Source organism: Phacochoerus africanus, chromosome 15 (assembly GCF_016906955.1).
Source record: "Phacochoerus africanus isolate WHEZ1 chromosome 15, ROS_Pafr_v1, whole genome shotgun sequence".
Taxonomy (NCBI): domain Eukaryota; kingdom Metazoa; phylum Chordata; class Mammalia; order Artiodactyla; family Suidae; genus Phacochoerus; species Phacochoerus africanus.
Genome location: NC_062558.1, coordinates 16,395,955 through 16,419,746, shown reverse-complemented (window position 1 = coordinate 16,419,746; position 23,792 = coordinate 16,395,955). Strand labels below are relative to the sequence as shown.

At 40.9% G+C, this 23,792-nt stretch overlaps 1 long non-coding RNA gene across 1 annotated transcript; it reads left to right on the top strand.

Moving 5' to 3' along the window:
* Positions 1–6,060: 6,060 nt before the first annotated feature.
* Positions 6,061–23,330, top strand: LOC125116906 (uncharacterized). Its single transcript, XR_007132450.1, has 3 exons — positions 6,061–6,169; positions 20,457–20,550; positions 22,846–23,330. It is a non-coding gene; the product is annotated as an uncharacterized LOC125116906 (long non-coding RNA).
* The last annotated feature ends 462 nt before the right edge of the window (positions 23,331–23,792 follow it).

The window sequence follows — 23,792 nt, the reverse complement described above, 5'->3', positions numbered from 1 at the left end:
CAGCAGTAACAATGCAATGTCCTCAACCCACTGATCCACCAGGGAACTCCCAGGTTCAGTTTTTTAACATGCTTAATTTGAGGTGTTTGTGGGACATTCATGTGGAATTGTCAGATGCATTTGTGGTCTTGGCTCCACAGTGAGATCAGGGCTCGAGTTGTTATCCTATAGGTGGGAGTTGAAACCCTGATGGGGTGACACAGGGTCAGCAGGTAGAATTAATGAGGGCTGAGGAAAGAGCCTTTGAGGGTGCTCAAATATCTAAGAAGTGGGAGAAATAGGAGACGACTATCCATCTCCATCCATTCTTTATGTAAAAGAAAAGGAGATAGGATGTTAGAAAAGCCAGTTAAGAAAAGAGTTTGAAAAAGTTGTTCATATTGTCAATTGTGGACAACAACAAAGATAGGGTGGACAAATACCCATTGGCTATATCACTTTAGGAATAGGATGAACAGAAATTTTGTCTCATTGAGAATAGTGATGATATGGAGTTCCCTGGTGGCTCATTGAGTTAAGGATCCAGTGTTATCACTGTAGTGGCTCAGGTAGCTGCAGTGGCCCGGGTTTGATCCCTGACCCAGGAACTTCCATGTGCTTTGGACATGTCCAAACACCAAAAAAACAAAAGCAAACAAACAGTCAAACAAAAAAACCTAGCTGTTGTAGAGTAGTGGAGAAAGAAACCAAATTACAATGAGTAAAGAGCTAACTGGAAAGCAAAGGCCGCTCTTAAGAAACTTGGTTGTGAAAGACAGGGAATGCCAGAGAGATTGCTCAAGAGATACATGGGGTGGAGAGAAGGACTACTTTTTCCATGGGAGAGAACTGAATCAAATGTGGAGGGTAAAATCCAAAAAAGGGAGAGGTTCAAGGACAGGGGAAAGCAGAGCTGATTGGTGGTGGAAGATGTGGGTTGCATCACTAGCTTTGAGCAGGAGGTGGGACATTGCATTTTCTGTGCTAGAACAGGTACAGGTGTGTGGACATACCTATGTAGGACAATAGGGCTTTAAGAAAATTTTTCCTAAATGGTTTCTATTTTCCATGTTAAGAAGATAATCTATTGCAAATGAGAAAGATGGGGTTTGAAAAAGGAGTTTGAATAGGAACAAATGTAAGTGGTAAAAAGTTGTTTGTGATAAAGGAAAAGGAGCAGACCAGGGACAGAGAAAGGATTGCTGCTTGTCCCCAGAGGCTTGATCAGAATTGGAAACCATATTTCTTCTTGAAGCCAGATTTCATGGCTATGTGATTGTCTTCAGAGAATTCAGATGTAAGAGTGGAGTAGCTGATGGTTACATTGATCCAAGGGTTTTCAGTCCTTAATGCCTTGGAAGAGAGATTGACAAAGTCAAGAACCAGTTGATATTAACACGGGAATGTCTGAATATTTGAATAGATCTGGAGACTCAGTCTAGGTAGGAGAGAGAAGGGGAGGAAGAAAAGACAGGTTCCCTGAGACCATCCTGTGATGTAGTTTAGCCTATTATATGGAGAACACTGTAGTGTCTATCCTATTAGACTATGATTTCATCTGTGGCAGTGACTGCATCTTATCTATTTCCATACTCCCAGTGCTTTGCAGTGTCTGGCACAAAGTAGGGATTTGGTGATGTTGATTTCCTCACGTAGACAGAGATCATCAGGAAGACTTCATGAACTAAGTGTGTCTTGAGCAACTGGTTGTCCCTTTTTCCCCCCACAGTTTCCCATGTTCGATGATCTCCCAAAGGATCAATATAGCACATAGTAGGGGCATAGTAAATATTTGTAATATATTGATTACAAAAAAGAATCCTTCCTTTTTTTTTTCCCCCTGTCTTTTGTCTTTATAGGCCCGCACCCACAGCATATGGAGGTTCCCAGGCTAGGGGTCTAATTGGAGCTGTAGCTGCTGGCCTACACCACAGCCACAGCCACTCCAGATCTGAGCTATGTCTGTGACCTACACCACGGCAATGCTGGATCCTTAACCCACTGAACAAGGCCAGGGATCAAACCCGAATCCTCATGGATACTAGTTGGGTTCATCAACCACTGAGCCACGATGGGAATGCCCCAAAAGTGCAACCTTCCTTGATGGTAGAATTTTAGACATTGCTTTGTTGTTATTTCTGTAGATCTGCATCTGTGGAACTGTCTGTACACAGATTCCATTTACTTTTCTTAGTTCTGATAAAAAATGTGCTTGATTTTCTGAAAATGTGACTTTGGAATATGGGTTCCATACCTTGCTAAAGGCAGTTATCACATAAATCTGATGCTGTAGGATGATTTTTTTTTTTTTTGGTCTCTTGTCTTTATTAAGGCCGCACCTGTGGCACATGGAGGTTCCCAGGCTAGGGGTTGAATCGGAGCTGTCGCTGTCAGCCTATGCCACAGCCACAGCAATGCCAGATCTGAGCCGTGTCTGCAACCTACACCACAGCTCACAGCAACGCCGGATCCTTAACCCACTGAGCAAGGCCAGGGATGGAATCCGAAACTTCACAATTACAGGATGATTTGGGTAGGAGTGATATGCTCTATACAATGCATGGATCCGATCAGAGACCTAGGACGCTTGCAGTCATATAGAAGTTTACCGAGGACACTTCTGAGAATGGTACCCCTGTTGATTCAAAGCTCATGTCTACCTCACAAAAGTGGAAGGTTGAATTTTTTTCCTTTTTTTTTTCTTGATAGCTCTACACCAAAGTCATTGGATAATTACTCAAAGAGTTCAAGTGCAGTTTGGGTAAATCAACAGTCTGGGCAATCATTTCATTGACATAAGATGGAAAAAATGTTGCCATTTAAAAAAAAGGTGAAAAAGTCATTTTTAATTATAGGAATATTTGTGGACTGGAATCACCAGTTCCTTTCAAGTGCACAAGCAAGTGTCAGAACTTATCGGAATGTTTGGCTGGATTCTGTGCCAGAGCCTTCAGGATTCTTGGCCCCAATCTCAATTTTAGGGGGCGCTGCTCTTCTTGTCTTTGACCAAAGTGACCTCCTTTATTCTTAATGTTTGCTGAGAACTCATTATCCTTCATCCATTTATCAATCATCTAGAGAAGTTTGAGCTATCTGGTCCCTAGATGGCTCTTATAAGTATAAAATTCCGCTTAACCCATAAAGGGACCCATGAGGATGTAAGCATCAGTTGATTTCAGTATGAACTTAATGGAAAGTATTTCTATATTTCATGGCCACAAATAGCCACATCCCAATAATAGTATCTTCAATCTTTATTTTGGCCACCGATTTGAAAACCCCAGTAAGGTCAGAGGCCAGATACATTAGAGTTCTATAGCAATTTTAAGATTTCTGGCACAGACTTAGTGATGACACAATGCCATGCATGACAAAGCAAGACAAATTGTTTCTTTGAAATCTAGATCAAAACATCAGTGTTGGTTTTTTGACAATTTCATCAAACACAGTTTCGATCACTTTAAATTTATAAACAGTATCCAGAAGGAATAGTCTCATGAAAAAGAAATTGAAGCCTGGAGCATTTTAATTAGTTTTTTGCTGTTGTTGTGTTTTTTTTTTTTTTTTTTGCCATTGACTTAAGTATCAACGTTTACATAGCGGACTATATTTTTTCATAAAATGTCGCAAAGTAAAATAATTATGTGTCAGTTAATATTCTCAATTTCTGAAACAGCTGAATGATTCTTTTTTTCCAAGTTAAAGACTTTTCAAAAAAGATTTAAATAAGTATGCAATCCTAACCAGATGTTACTATAATCCCTCTGAAAGAATAGTCAGTAACAATTTTTTTCATTCCTGATTGCTTGTTTTGTAGACAAGACTTTGCAAAATTCTTCTTGGATCCTAAGAAACAACAACAACAACAAAAGGATTTGGGAGGGCATACAATCTATTACTTCCTGCTGTTAAGTTAGACAATTTGCCTTTGCTTTTTCAGATTTAGTTTGTACATGTTTTCCTAATGTGTCAGGAAAGCTGGACTCACCTCACGGCTCTGGTTTCACCTCTAAGTGAATTGTTTGGGGGTCAGTTTTCCCTATGTCTGCCCCTGCATTCTTATCTGAATCCAAACCAAGCTTTGAAATGACTTTTGATGTTGCCGACTGTAAGTCTAAAAATCTACCTCTTTGCTTCCTCTTCCCTTTTTCCTATACCCCAAACACCTGTTGATGGGATGTATGGACAGTGTTTTTTGTCTCCTCTTCTCCTATTTTAATGTATCTCTGTACCATTTTCAAAGACCTATTTCCCCAAAATAATCTTTTATTACCTCCGATCATAATGTAAAATCATATGTCGTAATACACAGGCCATGAGTCACAAACCAAACACAGAATGTGGATATAGAGTTCCTCAAGTGAGCTGCTGAATTAAGAGGCTCTTCATCTGTTGTCTGTCTACGTGTTAGGTGGCAACAATGAAAGAAACTAGTTGTTCATCTGGTGGAGCAGGAAGTTAATGAAAATCAAGATATTTCATCCTCCTCACAGACCTGTGATAAAGGTACTCTTATTTTTCCTGCAAATGAAGTTGATGAAACTGCTGTAAAGAGGTTAAACAACCTTCCTTGGATCACACACACAGTTAGGAACTGGCAGGTTGGGGGTTCGACCTCAGGTCTGTACAGTTTTGAGGACTGTTGTGTACTCTTGACTATCATACAACATCAACTCAATCAGGTATTGAGAGACACTTTCAATAGATCATTAAAAAAAAAAACTGTTATAGGAAAAGTCAAAGCTCAGCTTATGTGAAATTGGATGAGCCCACCTGCCTTACATAGTACTGTTCAACGATGCCACAAATGTCTCCATTGTGTCTGGAGAGAAAAGTATGGCCTCCCTTGGGTTACACTTTGGGAAACCAATAAAAACACCTGAGAGATTGATTTATAAAATGGAAGTCAAATCATTTCCATAACGAAGCATATATATCTACAGGATTACAAATATTGACCGTCTTTCTTTAGCAAGGTAGATTCACTTAGGAAATCCATTAATATATTACAAAGTTTCTATAATCAGAAAAAGAAACTGTGTTCATAACAGGTTTTACTTTAAACCTCTACAGCTTTTGGCTGAATGATTGTTATGGGCTGAATTATTTCACTCTCAAATTCCTATGCTGAAGCCTAATCCCAAAGTGACTGTATTTGGAGTCAGGCCCTTTAAAGAGGTAATGAAGGTGAATGAGGTCATATGGTGGGCATGAATCCATTAGGATTTTTGTCCATATAAGAAGAGGAGTTTAAGAGTTCCCATTGTGGCTTAGCAGGTTAAGAATCTGACTGGTATCCATAAGAATGTGGGTTTGATCTCTGGCCTCACTGAGTTAAGGATCTGGCATTGCTGCTTGCTGTGGTATAGGTGGCAGACACGGCTTGGATCTGGCATTTGTCATGGCTGAGGTATAGGCCAGCAGGTGCAGCTCCAATTCAACCCGTAGCATATGAACTTCGATATGCCACAGGTCCAGCCCTAAAAAAAGTTTAGGACACAGACACACCTAAAAAAAGACCAAGGGGAGAAGGTGGCTACATGTAAGCCAAGGAGAGAGGGTCAAATGGCATACACCTTGGTTGTGCCCTTCCAGCCCCCAGAACTATGAGAGATACATTTCTGTTGTTTCCCCCACTCAGTCTGAAGTGTTTTGTTAGGACTGCTAATGTGATTAAAATTTTAATTGTGCAATTATTTACATTTCACTAAATAATAAGGTTCACCCTCTCTAAACCATTTTAAAGATACACTGAATTTTAATAAATTTCTGAGATTCTGTTATTTGCCGATCTTTTCACTAAAAAACTATATCCATGTTATTTTATCATTAGATTTGCTAAACACTACACCAGCATGGGACAAGTATAACATAATGAGAATCATAAACACTAACATTATTATTATTTAAGTTTCTAGTAGCCAAATTAAAAAGTAAAGAGAAGGTAGGGTATATTATTATATCACTGCATGTTCATACATGCTATATTTTATATATAAAATATTGTATGTGATTTGTTAAAGAAAAAAAAGAATCATTTCTCTTTTCTTTTTTTTTTTTTTGGCCCCACCTAAGCATGCAGAGGTTCCTAGGAAAAGGACCAAAACCTTGCCACAGAAGAAAAGAAAGATGCTGCAGTGACAAATCCTGCCTGATCTTCTTAATCAGATGCTCCAGAAAGAACTACAAGGTAATCTTTTAAAGAAGACAGTACAAAAGTGATAGTGAGACATTTAAATACAGAGTCTTCACTCTCTGGAGACTTCACACACTCCTAACTCAGAATGCCTCCCGGTCCACACCCAGGGCTACATCTTACCCTGCCTTCCTCAGAGCTCCCTCACTCTCTCTCACTCAGAGCCCCCTCACCCTGCCTCACTCAAAACTTCCTCTCGCCTCCCCACCAGAGCTCCCTCACCCTCCTCACTCTGAGCTCTCTCTCATTCCCCCACCCCCAGATCTCCCCTCGCAGTCCCTCTCCCCCTCTCCCCCTCTCCCCGCTTTCTTTTCCATTCTCCCCCTTCCTTCTTATCCTTCCTCACCCGGAATTTCCTCTCCAAACAAACAAAAAAAACAAAAGAAAAGTAATAAAAATACTTTATATCTAATGATTGTTTTTCTCTTAGACTAGTTCCCATTTTGGAGCATACATTTCAAATGCTCAATCTTAAATCGACTAATGAATGGGACAGCTCTAGACCTATTATGGCAACGATAAAAATACCGTTCTCCACATGCAATGCATTGGCTCATCTTTTTTTTTTTTTTTTTTTCTTCTTTTTATGGCTGCACCTGTGGCTTATGGACATTCCCAGGCTAGGGGTTGAATTGTAGCTGCAGCTGCCTGCCTGCACCACAGCCACAGGGAGGCCAGATCTGAGCTGCTTCTGTGACTTTCACCACAGCTCATGGCAACACCGGGTCCTTAACCCCCTGAGTGAGGCCAGGCATCCAACCCACATCCTCATGGATCCTAGTTGGGTTTTTTTAACCCACTGAAGCACAAGGGAACTCTCTGAACATCTTTTAAAGTTGGTGCTTCTGCAGATGTCTGAAGTTATTTCTTGTATGTTGGTTATTTGAAGTTTCAGTTTCAGAATGTGATACCTGTTACCTGAGAGCACACATTTAGAGTTGTCTGACAAACATGTCCTTCTGACAAAATGTCATTGGAGGAAGTCATCACCAATGTTCAATCAGGGAACTTTTCCTGTGAAGACTTACTGGAAACATTCCATGATCCTCAGTAGATGTTTATGAAATTGCCTGCTACACCCAAGGTATTAAGAAAGAAAATGTATATAAGAGAGGAAATTCATTAATTTTCAAACTGAGTTATCTTAAATATTGAAAATCTGTAACTGGATTAAAGGTGAAAATTCTTCCATTTTTGTTTCTAAGGATGTGGTCTCTTATGGGATCTCATTCATCCCTTAATAATCTTGTGAGCATTATGCAAATGAATCAACTGAAGTGTGAAGTTTTTAGGTACATTTTCCAAGTCACTTTGTTCTCAGCTTGTGACGTCACTCATCCATATTTGATTTGAAAATATTCACCAGTTGTTTGTCTTATTCCAGTGCATGTTTTATATTTTAGAAATTTCAAAGCAACATGAAGTGCATATGAATTTTATAGAAACCTTTAGTTTTTTTTTTAAAGCTATTTGAACTTCAGAGGACTGTTTCCTCATTTAGAAAATGAGCATCAGAATAGTTCCTATCTCCTAGAGTTGTGTTAGGAGGGAGTGAACTAGTGCAGGGAAAGCACACATAATTTCTCACCAAACATTAGCTGCTTTTTTTTTTTTTAATCATAAGCAGTGATAAGTACATATTAACTTCCAATTTACAGGCATTTTCTTTTTTTTTTTTTGTCTTTTGTCTTTTGTCTGTTGTTGTTGTTGTTGTTGCTATTTCTTGGGCCGCTCCCACGGCATATGGAGATTCCCAGGCTAGGGGTCCAATCCGAGCTGTAGCCACTGGCCTACGCCAGAGCCACAGCAACGCGGGATCCGAGCCGCGTCTGCAACCTACACCACAGCTCACTGGCAACGCCGGATCGTTAACCCACTGAGCAAGGGCAGGGACCGAACCCGCAACCTCATGGTTCCTAGTCGGGTTCGTTAACCACTGCGCCACAACGGGAACTCCATACAGGCATTTTCTTGACTACTCATGTATGTTATGTATTTATACACTAAATATGATGAAGCAGGGAAGGGTGAAGTACTTTTCCATAATTTACAGCTTGAACCATCTTAGAGAATGAGAACAGCTCTCAGAAGTAGAGCTGATCTTCAGCGACAGCTGGGGCAGAGGACAGTGCTGCTTCTGAGAGTTTTATCCTACAGAGGTGGTGACCCTCACAGCTTTATCCTACACAGGTGGTGACCCTGATTTCTTTCTGAAAGATACCTGAATGCCAGCCAAGGCTGCTTTAGGATCTGACACACCACCTGACCCATCTAAGTGGAGATAGAAGCACAAGTTCTTTCCAGAGGTCACAGCCAAGCTGTGCAAAGTGTTTTATGTGTTTTTGCTATGGCGTAAGATTGTATTAAGATGATTATAACAAAAAACAGCAAAGATTAAAAGGAACCAATGAACAGAATGCAAGAAACAGAAAGGGGAAAAAGAGCTTCTGTCTAGGATTCAAATACTTCCAGCTGTCAGTCTTAACCTTCTTGATAATTATATTACGTGCAGCAGCAGAGAAACAAAAGGGGATAAGGGTCTTAAGAGTCATATTGATAAACTACGTGTAGTGCTCAAAAATGGCACGGAATATCTTGTTTAAGCTGTAAAAATATATTAGCATGTCATGTTATCTTCATAAATTCTTCTCACACGTAGGGTGGGAGGAGTTCCCAAATCCCAAGGCACATCACCAATTGGGCTGGTCACTGCAATTCATCAATGGTTTTGTCACATATTTGCAGGCTCACAGTTGGGACTGAGGTATTATGATTCTAAGGGGTTTGATAATAGGTGAGTTATTAGCTGTTGGGGACAGATTTGTTTCTGAGCCTTTCTGTGGCCGTCTCTCCTATAGGAAGGCAATCATTCTCATGGAATTTGCTCCCTCAGACTTAAAGAGATTCTGACCAGAGCTTGTAATTTTTTTCCTAGTAAAATTTCATTAGTGGTTAATTATGACTGGTAGAGCTTTCCGGAAGTTCAGCAAGTGTGTTGAGAGTTCAAGCATGTCAAATTTTAATCAGTCTCACGATGAAACGGTCTTGGGGATTCTTTGTCCCGTGTTTACACACATTTGTGTTCCATTCCTGCAGGTATGATCACATGTTGAACTTGAGATTTAAACCTGTTTGGAAAATAAAAAATTTTTTGGAACTTATTCCCTCCTAGGTTGAGCAGTTTTACTTTTTGGTTTTTGAGTGTTTAAACAACATCTAACTTAGATAAGGATGCAAGAAGTTAAATCCTTTTGTATATGTTGCAAATCAGGCCAGATGAAACCAAAGTATGCTCAAGCCTGGCCATTCCTATCTTAAAGCTTCTTCAAGAAGCCAGATCAGCAAGGGAAGATTAAGTAGAATCAATTTCTCCTCAAAGGTGTATATTTGTGGGAAACAGAAAGGAGATAAAACCACAAAGGAATGTAATAAAATTCTCAATAAATTCCTGAAGTTCCAATTTTCTATTTTTGAAGAGTTTCTTCATACTTGGTGTTTTAATATCTTAGTTCATGCATTGTCATCAACTCCAAAGTTAGCTTGATTACTAAAATATTACTAATTCCTCATTTTTTTTTAGTGGGAATTGGAAGATATGCAGATGATGAAGGGTTTCCAAAAAGGCAGCACAAAGTTCAGTTGCATTGGAATAATTAGATGATTAAACACTCAATTTCAATTATGCTGAATCCAAAGTTTTTGCCAGGAATACAATGCTGTCATGCTTTTGTGTTGTTTTTCCTCTCTGTTTTAGTAATGATTGGGTTTATCTGAAAACTGTGTCTAAAGTGTTCTACCTGGAGGACATAGAAGGGGAATATCACACCTGAATTAAAGATGGATAAATGGTCACCTTGGCAGCAGAACTCTCTAGTGACAGTTGCATCTCTAGCAAACATTCTAGAATACTGAAGTAGATTTAAAATACTATCAGGATTTTCCATTGTTGCTCAGTGGAAATGAATCTGAGGAGCAACCATGAAGACACAGGCTCGATCCCTGGCTTCACTCAGTGGGTTAAAGATCTGGCGTTGCTGTGAGCTGTGGTGTAGGCCAGTGGCTACAGCTCCAATTTGACCCCTAGTCTGGGAACCCCCATATGCTGTGGGTGCAGCCCTAAAAAGACAAAAACAAAACAAAACAAAACAAAACTATTGAAGTATTTTATGTTCTTTTGTTGTGTTGGGATACAAATATTTTTGGAGTGAGAGGCATTTCTGTTTCAGCATAGAATTATGTGGCTAAATTATCAACACTGAGATTCAGGGCCTGAAAAATATTGGATTATGTAATATTGAAGGCTCATAATCGAAATGAGGTATGAATCCCAGACACTATATATCCAACAGTTATGTGAATTATTTCTGATAAGTTACTTTGAAGGCTTTTGTCAGCCCTATACCTCTCATGCCATTTTAGAAAGACTTTATCAGAGAGCAGAATCCTATTTTCTAATTTCAAGAGCATTATGAGGGATCCAAAAGAAATTTAAATCATAGACTATATTCTAGAAACTCATAGTCTATTTTGGGAAGGCAGCACTCCTAAGAGTAGAGAGAAGGAGAAAACCAGTGAAAGCCTGAGGCGCTAGGGAGTGATTTCACTTGGATGGCAATGAACCTAGAGGGTGATAATCCAGGCCTACGGTGGGGGGTGGGGGTGGGGCAAACTGACTAGGTGTTGAGGTTGAGACGTGTCAGGCATGAGGAATTGGAAGGACTTCTCCTTCTTATCTACTTGTTTAACTCAGTTGCTCATTCAAAACATGGGGGGTGGCCATCAACTGTGGGCTGTGTACCTGGTAGAGAACACAGTGCTGAGGATGGTGGACGTGGTTGTGCCTCCAGAAGTTCAAGGTCCACTGGCAACAGGCAGATACATGGAAACAAATAAATGCATCTAACAGCAAACCATGGTGAACAACAGCCGAGAAAAGCAAGATGTTAGGAGAAAGTGTTTGGCTTGAGGAATGAAGCCCTGAACAAGAGGCACTTAAGCTGAGATTTGAAGGATGTATTTATTAAAACATAAAGACACACTTCTTCCATAGCATATGCTAAAATGATAGATAGAATTCTTTACGGAGTTGCTCTTTTATAGTCATGTGTCTGATATACGAAATAAAGACATATTTAAGGCACACTCATTTAATTCAGCAAGTGTATCAGCAAGTGTATCAGCAAGGGGTCCAGCAAGAAACAGATGCTATGTGTAGCTGGAAAACTTGAGGAGAGGTTGACATGTTGTACAAAGCTGTGGGGAGGGATAATGCAGTACTTCCAAGGCCATTCATAGCAGAGCTGTTACAAATCCCTAGACTCAAAGGCACAGGTGGCAGGGGCATGGTTACCAAGATCTGCAAGGAGGAAGTTGTCGGGAGAGGGGCAGAGACCTTAGTCGAGGGACATGGCACCCTGAGGTGACCACCCTCCCCATGCCCAATCCTCTTCCTCTGCTCTCCTGGTAGGTCTCCTTCCTCTGGATTGAACTAGAAGTCAGAGGATGATGTGTTCCTTGTGGGTTGGCCTCCCAGTATAGAGACCAAGGTCCAGAAGGTGGAGCCTGGGGGGTAGGGGGATGGGGGAGGAAACAGAAGCTAGTTGGTGGGGCAAGACTACACAAGCACCTCCTGAGGGCAAAGCTCAGAGGTGGGGATGCTGAAGAAACAGGAGCCTTGTGAAAAGATTTGTGAACATTTGCTCTGCTTTGTGTCCAATTGTGTGGGCATGGTGTGGTTTATCAGAATCAAAAATACTGCTGCCTAGATACTATTGCAGACCTCTCTTCCAATATTTCTCCTCCTTGGTAATCCAGACTTTGCTCCTAGCAGCTGTGTTTTCTCTTCAGTGTCTGTTATAATATGACCCAGATCTGGCTGGAAGGATACACTGCATGTGATGCAATGTCCTGGGAAGTCTCACAGCCCAGCCCCTTGTGATCAGGCTCACCCAGGCCCCTACAACACATTTGTATAACCCCACCTTTCCTTGTGGCCATTGCTCTGCTCTTTCTTAGAGAGGCTTTGCCTTTTTTGTTGTTGTTGTTTTTTTCTCAGCCAGGCTGGGACTGTGGCAATGCAGGGAGGCAGGAATGGAAATATGTTGGTAATATCAGCTGACATTTGAATGTGGGGATTCCTGTAAGAGAAAGAAATGGCTATATTTACCAAGTAGCCCCAGTTCCCTTCGCAACTTTGGTTTCAAATTCTGCAGGAAAAGGATAGCTCTGAAAACTGATGAGCCCTCATTTGCTCTTCATTAGATGCTCACAGGGGAAGCAGTGAGCACCCAAGCCTGTGGTCTATGGGTCTGGAAATCTTTGTAATTTTATAGGAAGGTTCACCGGGGGCAGGAGGAGTGATGAGATGCTGACAGTTTACTTGCTCACCAGGAAGGCCGTGATGTAGTTCTGCTAATAAGAAGGATGTACTTGGGAGTTCCCTTGTGGTTCAGTGGGTCAAGGATCTGGTGCTGTCACTGCTGTGGTTCTGGTTGCTGCTGTGGCTGGGGTTTGATCCCTAGCCACCCTAGCCTGGGAACCTCCACATGCCATTGGCAGGTCCAAAAAAAAAAAGGATGTACATGTGTAGGGTGCTCTTTTGTTATAAAACTACTTCCCCAAACATGAGGATTTCAGGTAATCCTTATGTTGATCCTTAGCCCTGCTAAGTCCCATCTTAGATGAGAAATTACATCTTGAAGACCAGCTGACTTGCCAGCGTCTTGCAGCTGAGAAGTGGCAGAGGTGTCGGGAACTAATTCCAATTAAAAAGAAAAATCACAAGTTTCCAGTGGAAGATTTCAAAGCAGAGAACATTTAGGATTCTTGCTTTGCTTGAAAAATTTGAGGGTGTTGGGATAATCAGGAGCTTTTCTTCTGTTTATAAATTTGTCCAATGGAAGAAGAACTGTGGTTGGATGGAAAATTCCACTCTGTTGGAACGACGGTTCAAATGCCTCTTTCCCGATTTTTCCCTCTTGAGAATTCCAGGCCTTCAAGCTCTTTGAGGATCCTCCCGGGCCTGTTCCCCTATTAGATATCACAAGTGTTTACCCTTAGTACCTGGTAACTCAGTTTTTAAAAGGCTTCCTTGGCTGCTAAGTTGAGAACAGACTTGGGGATGCAGTGGAGGCAGGAGAGGCCAGCTGAGGGACTGGTGGTCTCGTCAGAGGGAGAGAGAACCTCAGTGGAGTTTGGATGGGAGGGGAGCAGAGGAGTGATATGAAGTGTTAGGACTCGGATATATTTTGAAAGCAGAGCCAGCAGGACTTCCTGAGAGTGTAGATGGTGTGGGGTGGTGAGAGCAGGAGAGGAGTCAAGGACGATGAAGACAAGTGTTCTGGCCTGCCTGAGCCTGAGCGTTTTCAGGGGAGGAGGGGCCTCCCTTGGAGATGGGGAGGCAGGAGGTGGAGCCAATGTGGCCAAACTCTGTCCTTGTCAAACTCTGCTTCCTGGGGAGTACTGTGTTGATCAACTCTATCATCGATTTAGATAAAATTGTTGTGGCACTGATTACATTCAGCTTAGCACAATGTCATAGAGCATTTAAACATTTTCAGTGCATATAATTGTTCTCTGGTAAGTTTCCAAGATGTCTGAAGACAGGTAGGTTGTGCCTTTTGTTCTAGGCATGGTAGATCTTTTGTTGAACAAAATATTTTATTCGTTCAATCAGGCATCAGATACTCAACTCACTATAAGCCAGGGACTGGGCTGAGTAGTGGCGTGCCAAGTGTTACTTGTTATTTATTAATTCAACACATGTTGGAGTGCCTAACACCTGCTAGGTGCTTGAAACGAGGTATAAAGTAAGTTAAATTTCTTGTTTGGTGGACCTTACATCTTAGAAAGGGCAGCAGATGATAAAGAAGGAATAACCAATATGTATATATTCTCAAGGAGTGATAAAGACTGTGAAGAAAATGAAACAGCATTTGAACAGAAAACTGAGTGAAGTGAAGGCCGGAGCCTAGCAGATGTCTGCCTGGAGAGAGTTCCTGGCAGAGGGAAGGGCAAGTTCAAGTGCTGTGATGGGGGTGCCCATGGCATGTCCTGGCACAGGAGAGGGTAAACTGTGGCTTGTAGACCCTGAGTGATGGGGGGCTCGCTGGAGGTGGAGGTCAGAGAGGGAGCAGGGCCAGCTCGTGGTGGGCTTTAAAGGATCTAATTCCACACATGATGTGCAGATGTTGGGAGGTTTCGAGTAGGGTACTAATAGGGTCTGATTTATGATGAGGAAGACAAATGAAAAAGATCCTGGAACTGTTCTGAAGAAACTGAAAATCTATTTTTCGAAGTTCTACTCCACAAACATCATCGATGTTTTTATTCAACTATGGAATAAAAAAAGGAAATTTACTAAATGTTAAAAAAAAAAATCCCAGCTATGTGCGTAATAGTTTGTGGGCTGCATATATTAGTGGGTTGCCATGGGAAGTGGCAAATAGGAAGTTTAAGGAGAAAATTATAGTCTCAAAAGCTATAAAGATGAGGAAGGTAGCATTTGTAAACGGTAAACTCAAATCCGAGACGTGCAGTTTTATTCCTTTGAGAAATGAAAACTGTGGCCTTTTTTTTTTAACCTCCATATTTTTGGTTCTCAAAATATCAAGGTATAATTTAAATATTTTATGTAAAAATGTACCTTTCTGTTATTTGAACTATAGTCCCAAGGACTATTAGTAAATATTTGTAGCACACAGTTTTCTCAAATAAGGGCATAATGATAGGTGTTAAATGGATCTGAGGAGTGCAATAGAGAAACCATAGACATAGGAACAATTATATGATCTTCAGGTATTACGTAATTAAAACTATTTTTTTCTGTTCGTGCACGAGGTCTGAGGGCTGTACAAAAGGGATCTGGGTTGTGATATTAATTTTGACCCTGATATGATAGGCGACTCTTGGCAAGACGAAACACTGGTGGAAACAGCCCATGTTCACTGAGTGCTGGCTTTGTCGGGAGCTCTGGGAGCCCTGTGCTTTGTGTGGCTGTTTTCTTGCCAGAGTTCTGAACCAAATGAGAGAGAAAACAAAACAGGTCATGGGGAGACTAATGAAGCTATTATCAGACAATGTAGCAAAGATAGGCTTCAATCAGGGAAGCCTGGAATGAGATGGATTTCTGGACCCAGTGTTTGGCCCTGCTGGTCGACTGTGAGAATTTTCCACTGAAGGGAGACCTAAGCAGAGGAGAGAGAAGTTGAGTGTTCTGTGGGCAGCTGGTCCCAGGGTCAAGGGAGAGAAAGGGTCTTTGCTACCCTGTTCCACGTCCTTCTAAAGTCATAGTCAGATATCTGAGGAAACCCCCCCTTGACTGAGATACGAAGGAGCAAGAACTATTCTTCACGGTAATGAATGCATTCGCTCACTTAATCCTCACGGAAAGCCTATAGAGTGGGTATCAGTATCACAGTTTTTCAACACAGAAACAAAGGCACAGAGAGGTGAATTAAGTTGCCAAATGTCCCACAGTGAACTAGGCAGTCTGGCTCTACAGCTCACCATTCTCACCCATTCTGCTTCTCTCACCTGTTTAGCTGAGCTTTCTTATCTGAAAAATGAAGGGATTAGGCCAGACTAGAAACATCTCTAAGAATTCTTTTCAACTTTAAAACAATTTTATATGCCTTTAGCTTTATTGTAGAAATATCTGGGTGTGTGAACTATTTTAAACTCCGCAGGCAACGGAGACTATGGAACAATATTATATACAGCTTACAACCTTAGTTTGATGAAAAGTCGCAGGAGGTAATTGTAACCCAATTCTCTTTTCAATGTGGAAAACTTAACAGTTTAAAAAGGAGCAGACAGATGGAATTTTGCTAACGTGTCCAAGAAGGAAATATGATTTCACATGCATATTATATGCAAGTTTATGAATGCAGTCATAGTGTTCTGGAACTGAAGTAGGAAACTGTGATGAAAATCAGTGAAGTAAAATATCAAAATAAAACATTGCATGACAACTCCTAATGGGAAGCAACGCTGTGGCGCCTTTAATAAAACTTGGGAGTATTAATGTGAGACCTAAGTGGCTGAAAGATTCTGAATTTCCCTGGTGATATTCGTATGTCACAAAATGAATGTTAGCTGGCAACAGTACAAGAATTGACACCTTGAAGTTCCCGTGGCTCAGCGGTAATGAACCGGACTAGTATCCATGAAGACATAGGTTCGATCCCTGGCCTTGCTCAGTGGATTAAGGATTGGGTGTTGCCATGGGCTGTGGTATAGGTCACAGACACGACTTGGATCTTGTGTGGCTGGCAGCTGTAGCTCTGATTCGACCTCTAACCTGGGAACTTTCATATGCCGTGAGTGCAGCCATAAAAAGACCAACAACAACAACAAAAAGAGTTAACACCTTTAGCACCCAGTGTGGAGATACCCACGTTGTGATCACTGACAGTGGATTGTGACATTTTACTTTATGTCAAATTAAGTAGACCCTTGTATACAACTTCCTAAGAATTTGTTGAGAGCAAAGATTTAGGATTATAGTCTCAAGCAAGAATGGAAGGTGTGATTTAAATCCACAGAGATTTAAACCTCTGTGGATTTGAAAGAGGACAGATATTATCAACATGTTTCCAACAAAACTGCTTCCACTGTCTTCCTGCCAGCAGGAGAATTCACTCCACATTTAAATGTACTCTGGGCATTTTGGAAGAGTATTTTTGATCAAAAATTCAAAAAAAAATTACCTTGAATTAATAAGCTTCTAAAAATGGCTTCAAATCAGTGTAAGTTCTAATTATGCAATTAATAGTTCAAATAACTTCATTTTTTATGGAAAATTAATTTGGTAGTTGGCAAGTGTCAAATGTCTTTATTCAGTGCAATACATTTAAATTCTAGCTGATGAGTTTCTTCTTTTCTCCACCAAAAAATTTTGAAAGAGTGGCCTTGCCTTTAATATATCTTTGAAGAGTGTGACTTAAAAAAAAAAGTATTTCCTTTTTTTCAGGGGTCAATTTGTATTATGAATAACTATAGTTATATCTACTCTTCTCCTAATAGTATTTTCCAGAATTCTTTTGGCACCTCAGGGTTTTTCTTGACATTTTTTTTTTTTTTTTGGTTAAAAAGAGGTTTTATTTGCCTGTGGAACTTCATGTATATTTGCTTTTTCCAAAGTGTGCGTGTGTGTTTTGAAATTATGTCTTTAAAATTATGGTATGAATGGGATGTTATGATTCTTGATTTACATAAAGAGTCTAAGTACAAAAATGATTTTTTTAATGACACAATTTAATCTATCTATATATAAAATAGATTACTTCTAATAATATGTTTATTTTATTGCCTAACATCTCAGGATAGAGGACATAAATTAGTAAGGAGTAGAGTTGGCATATTAAAAGGGAAAAGCAAAGTGGTTTAATAAAATAAATGGAAAAGGACCAGAATTTTTTTCTTTTTTGCATGTTACAGAGTGTAATAAGGTCTCCAAATGTGTAGCAGAGAGTGATCTAAAACTACATTATTGACTTCTAATAAATTATGTGGATGTGTTTGTTCATTTACAGATAAATGAACGGTAAGCAGTAAATATAAATGTGTAAATAAGTTGATATGTATTTAAAAAAGCATAATACTGTCCAGGATGTAGTGACTAAAGATGCCAGGAGAAGAGAGTGCTGTCTGGGTATCGAGGTCTCATCTGCTGCTTATTTTGAGAACAGTGGCTTGGACCTCTTGTGAAATATTCCCTTGTGATTCCTCCACCTATAAATAGCTTGCTTTGGGCCTGATGGCTTCTAATCAGTGAATGATGATTGCCGACTGGGCCACAGTTATCAACAGCAACAACAGTAGCCTTTATGGGGCTTGAATCCTCATAACAACGCAGTGAAGTCAGGATTATAATTACCTTCATTTTACCCACAAGCAAATCAACACTCAGAGAGTTTAGGTCACTTGCCAAAGACCATCAAACAAGGCAAGTATAACTGCTATTTATTGTGCTCCTGCTATGTTCCAGGCACTGTGCTGGGCTGGAGGACAAAACAGAATAAAAGACAGCCTGTGTTCTCAATCCCTGTATAGTCTTCTGGGGGGAAACAGATAGACTCTGAGGCAACTACAATGTAGATGGCTAAGAGCTGATACAGGCAGCGCTGTGTTGGGGAACAGAGATACAGAACACATTCACAGGGCGCCCGGGGACACTTTTGCAGGGAGAAAGTAACAGAGGAGGGTAAAAGAGCTCTCTTTTCGAGTTCCCAGTGGACACAGTGTCCATGAGGATGCAGGTTCTGTCCCTGGCCTCGCTCAGCAGGTGGCAGATGCTGCTCAGATCCAGCATTGCTGTGGTCATGGTGTTGGCCTCAGCTGCATCTCTGATTCAACTCCTAGCCTGGGAACGTCCATGTGCCACAGGTGCAGCCCTAAAAAAGAAAAAAAAAGAAAAAAAAAAGAGCTCCCTTTCTTGTATATCTTGCTAGTAACAATACATTGTGTTCATCTTTAGTCTTCTGGCTACTTTAGGCTTTAGTTCTTTGCAACTATGTGATAGTGTCCACAACACAGTCTTTGTATAAGTACTGCGGGAACCCACCTTACGTTTATTTTCAGGGCTCTGTTTAGGAGGGTACTCATCTATCGTGCCAAAGAAATACACACTTGAGAAAAACACTGAATAATTTGCTAGGTACGTGGAGCCTATGGCCAGTTGTTTATAAGAGCAGGCTACTATTTATAAACTCTCAATTTTAATATAAGATATTTTAGCTGCTGAAAAGTGTCTTGTCATTTAGAAATGTTTGAACACGTTGAAGCTAAGGTCCGCATTCCACGTATTTTTCAGTCACGTGGAATGAGTACATGAATTTATAGCATGGGCAGAGCTGTCTGTAGATCCGACTAGATTTAACAATGGTAAGTCATGGAAGGTTCAAGAAGTGGGAGTAGAAATCAGGGTAGTCTCTGCCCAGCAACTCTTTTTTAGGCATGGCCCCTCCTCTCTCAATTCACCTGGTTGCAGTAGATGCCTCCGTGTTTATAAAATGCAACCATTGATTAGGTTAGGGTGGGAAGAAGGCCCAAGCTGGGCTAATCAATTACCCCATTATTTGGTCTCATGCATCAGGCTTGGTTAGTCAGAATCTATTCTGTTTCTACTCCAAATTGCATTGGGGTGGATTGCAATTCTTTTCTGGCGCCAGCTACTGGAGTTAATATCAGACTCCCCAGGTTAAGGGCTCTCACCTTAGACACAAGAGCTGTGGAGTACCCACGTCGCTCACACCTCCGACTGACTTGCTATAAATTTGGGGGTTCCTGTGATCCCCTCAGTTTCCATAATTTGACAGAAAAACTCTAGAACGTTTTTGAGAGCTCTGAGGAAGAGCTCCACTCACAATTATGGTTTTATTGTATAAAAAAAAAAGGACGTGACTCAGGAACAGCCAAATGAAAGTTTGCACAGGGCAAGGTCTTGGATGGTCTCAGACACAGGGTTCCCCTGCTTTCTTCCCTCAGAGTCAGGATACCTCATTCTCCCTGCACAGTGATGTGTTCACTAACCAGGAGGAGCCTTGGTGTGCAGAGTTTTTGTTGGGGTTTCATTGAGTAATCAAGATTGATTGGCTGTGTGGATTTGTTCAGTCTTCAGCCGCTACCCTCTCCCAGGAGGTCTGGGGGTTAAAAGTTCCAACTCCGCAGCCACATGTCTGGTCTTTCTGGTGACCAGCCTCCATCCTGAAGCTGTCTGGGTGCCTATCTGGGGATGCTTCATTTAACATGACAAAGACACAAGTCACAAAATTCTAGTGGTTTTTGAAGCTCTGGGCTAGGCACCAGGGAAAAAGCCCAGATATATTCTTCATTCTATCACAGAGTCCATCTTTGGAAATCCTGTTGCTAGAACTGAGTAAGAGAACTCAGTCTCTTTAGAGTCCAGTACTGCAATGTGTAAAGCTGCCATGTTCCCCACCAGAAAAACTGAAGCCAAGGTGCAGAGAAAAAAGGAGCAAAGCAGCAGATGCACAGAGAAGAGAAAGGAGAGAGCAAACCCTTAGAGATCTGAGTCCCTTTTCTCGTTTTTTCCCATCCTTGCTTTCTGGGAGATGTCACATTATCTTTTACCAAATATCCTTTCACTCCAGCTGTGTTTCTCAAACCCCTAACTGAGTACCTACTGGCAGAGAGAGCAAGTGAACATTTGTGCGGGAATGGGAGTGTTGTGTATCCTTAAATAATGTTGACCTACTTATGGAGATTTATGTTCACTTACTACGTATTGCTTAAAAGGTCATTTCTTTGCCTTGTACAGATGCTGGTCTTATTCCTCTTCCGAAGGAGCAGGTGTCAGTGTTTGGAGAGAGTGTCTGGTGGTTCCTTCCACCTTCTGAAGCAGGTCTCTCACAGTAAGAACACCTCTCTTTTTATAAGTTTTTCCTTCAGCAGCTACAACAGAACTGGGACCAGCACCCCAACTCTGGGTTTTGCCTGTGCTCACCTCCACTTGCCCTAGATACAGGATTCATTTGATTTTGACCTAAATTTTTGGCACTTAGAAGAACAAACCATTGTATAGAAAATAGCGTTCAGTTCCCAGTCCTCTCAGTCACAGAGCCATTTATAATTTTATTTGCTTTGGTGACCTGTCTCAGCTAGAGCTCTTATGGAGAAATCAAAAAATCCCAGCTCATTATTGCCAACATCTCTGATTCTCTCTTTGGCAAGGGATGATGATTTGTGTTTGGTGATTTGGAAAGCCATTTTTTTTTTTATGACTCAGTTCCCCAAAGGCTATAATTTCCCATAAAATTTTTGTCCACACCAGTAACACAAAGCAACTCCTCCCTTCTATCAAGATTTTTTTAACCACCTATTCCCTTCACAACCATTACAGTTTTGTTAAAGCTCTGTCTTACTTGAGAGTCTTTAAAAAGTTTAGGGGCTGTAGGTGAGTGAACGGAAGACGTTATCCTCAAATGAATTTATATTTTATTCAGTTCCAAAAAAATATGAGCTCCTCAGGATTTTGGATAATTTCATGGTCAGTGCATCAGTAGCTTTCTTGTCGTTAGTGGTAGGAAATCACGTAAGTGACAAAAGAGGCTCACGGCATCCCAAACTACTTCTGGTGTTCCCAGTTCAAGATGCCACTGCTGCCCCCAGCTGTCCCTCCCAAAGGCCCTCTGCTGCCCACTTGGGCCCCAGTACAGGGTTGGGCACTAGATACATGGAATTCTCAATGACCAAACCAGCTCTCAGTTCAGAATGTGTCCTTTCCCCTGACAGCCAAGTCTTTTTCATTAGGTCTGATAGGGAATAACTGACAAGATGACCTAAGTCTTTCTTAGGAGGCTTCTCTCTCTCTCTCTTTTAATGTAATAAACATAATGATTTTATTTTTTCCATTATAGCTGGTTTACAGCGTTCCGTCAGTTTTCTACTGTATAGCATAGTGACCCATTCACACATACATATATACCTTCTTTTTCTCACATTATCCTCCATCATGCTCCATTACAAGTGACTAGATATAGTTCCCAGTGCTATACAGCAGGATCGCATTGCTTATCCATTCCAAAGGCAATAGTTTGCATCTATTAACCCCAAATTCCCAGTCCATTCACTCCCTCCCCCTCCCCCTCCCCCTTGGCAACCACAAGTCTGTTCTCCATGTCGGGAGATTTCTCAGGTCCTCAGGTAAAGAGACTAATATTTCTTGGGTTCATAGTTTTGACATCTATGACTGAATAACTGAGGACCACTGTAGTAAATCAGTAATTACGTGACATTTGTAGGGACTCAATAGCTATGAAGTCCTATTGGGCCATAACTGACTTTTCTGTTCTTCATTTATTGGCCCATAAAATGGCTTCGACTCAGCAATGTTTTCATATTTATAAGTTATAAGGCTATATAAGCATTCATTCAGCCATTTTCAGCATATATTCACATAATCATTGATCCTTAATCTATGCTAGGTACTGCCACTCAAAGAGATTTGAACCTACATTCTTGCCCAAATGTATGTGATATTGACCTACATAAAGTATCCTGCCATAAATGGTAAATGTGGCTTTAACAATGTCACCTCACCCTAGTCCTGACTCAAACATTTTTCAAGGTTAAGCAAGTTTCTTGACCTTTTCCCAGATATCTTGGAAGTGCTTGTAGAAATGGTTGCTTTAGACAAGGCCAGAGGGACCCCTAATCTGGGTTCACCCTTGAGAGGGTCCTGTGTATCATAAACACCCTTCAGTTCCAAGGAAAGGCTTTTCCACTTTTCTTGCTCTGTCTCCATGAAACAAAAGGCTCCTGTGTCCTGATGCCATGAAGGCTTGTGGATTTCATCACTGCCAATGTCAGAGACAGACACTGCTTTGGAACTGTGGGAAAAAAATATGTAGGTGGAACAAAGTAAATTAATTTGAAAAATCCTTTCTATCAAATAGCATTAATACAACATTTTCTTAAATCATGAAGTATTCATTTCCCAGTAGTGCTGAGTATTTATAGTCCTTTCTTTCTTGCTAAGGACTGAGCCATGTCCTTCCAAATTCATATGCTGAATCCCTACTCCTCCAAAGTGACTGTATTTGCAGATGGGGTCTTTCGCGAGGTAATAAGGTTAAGTGAGCTCATATGGATGAGCCATGATCTCACAGGACTAGTGTCCTTCTAAGAAAAGTGATCTCCCTCTTTAGCTTCCCACATGGGCTCAGAGAAAAGACCACATGAGGACTGCAGCAAGGAGGCATCTGTCTGAAGCTTGGAAGAGTCCTCTCCAGAAACCAAGCCCTACTGGATGTTGGTTTGGAACTCCCAGCCTCCAGAACTGTGAGAAGTGGATTTCTATTGTTTAAGCCACCCAGCCTGTGTTTTGTAATGACAGCCAGCCTGAACCCATATGATTGTTTCTAATTCCTGGATCTGGAATCAGTCATAAATTAGTGAGGTAGGGAGTTCCCTGGTGGCCTGACAGTTAAAGGATACAGGTGTTGTCACTGCTGTGGCTCAGGTTCTACTCCTGGCCTGGGAACTTCCGCATGCCATGGATGCAGCCAAGAAAATTAGTGAGGTATGCACAAAAATTATATACAGAGTCTGAACAGTATTTTGCAATCTTAACTAACTTATAATGCTTAAAATATGTACACATAGGAGTTCCTATTGTGGCTCAGTGGTAATGAACTTGACTAGTATTCATGAGGATGTGGGTTTGATACCTGGCCTTGCTCAGTGGGTTCAGGATCCGGTGTTGCCACGAGCTGTGGTGTAAGTTGTAGATATGGCTTGGATCCAGCGTTGCTGTGGCTGTGGCATAGGCTGGCAGCTGTAGCTCCAATTCAGCCTCTAGCCTGGGAACTTCCACATGCCCCAGGTGTGGCCCTATAAAACAAAACAAAGCAAAAATTAAAAAAATTAAAAATAAGTACATATATGTCTACATGAAACATGAGAAGCATGACATTGATTCTTTTTTCCCTAGTTTTATTGAGGTTTAATGGGTAAATAAAATTATGTATTTTAAAGTGTATAATGTGATGATTTGATAGATGTATCCATTATGAAATGATTACTACGGCCAAGTTAATGAACACATCCATCACCTCCTTATCTATTTACTTATTTGATAAACACACTTGACATT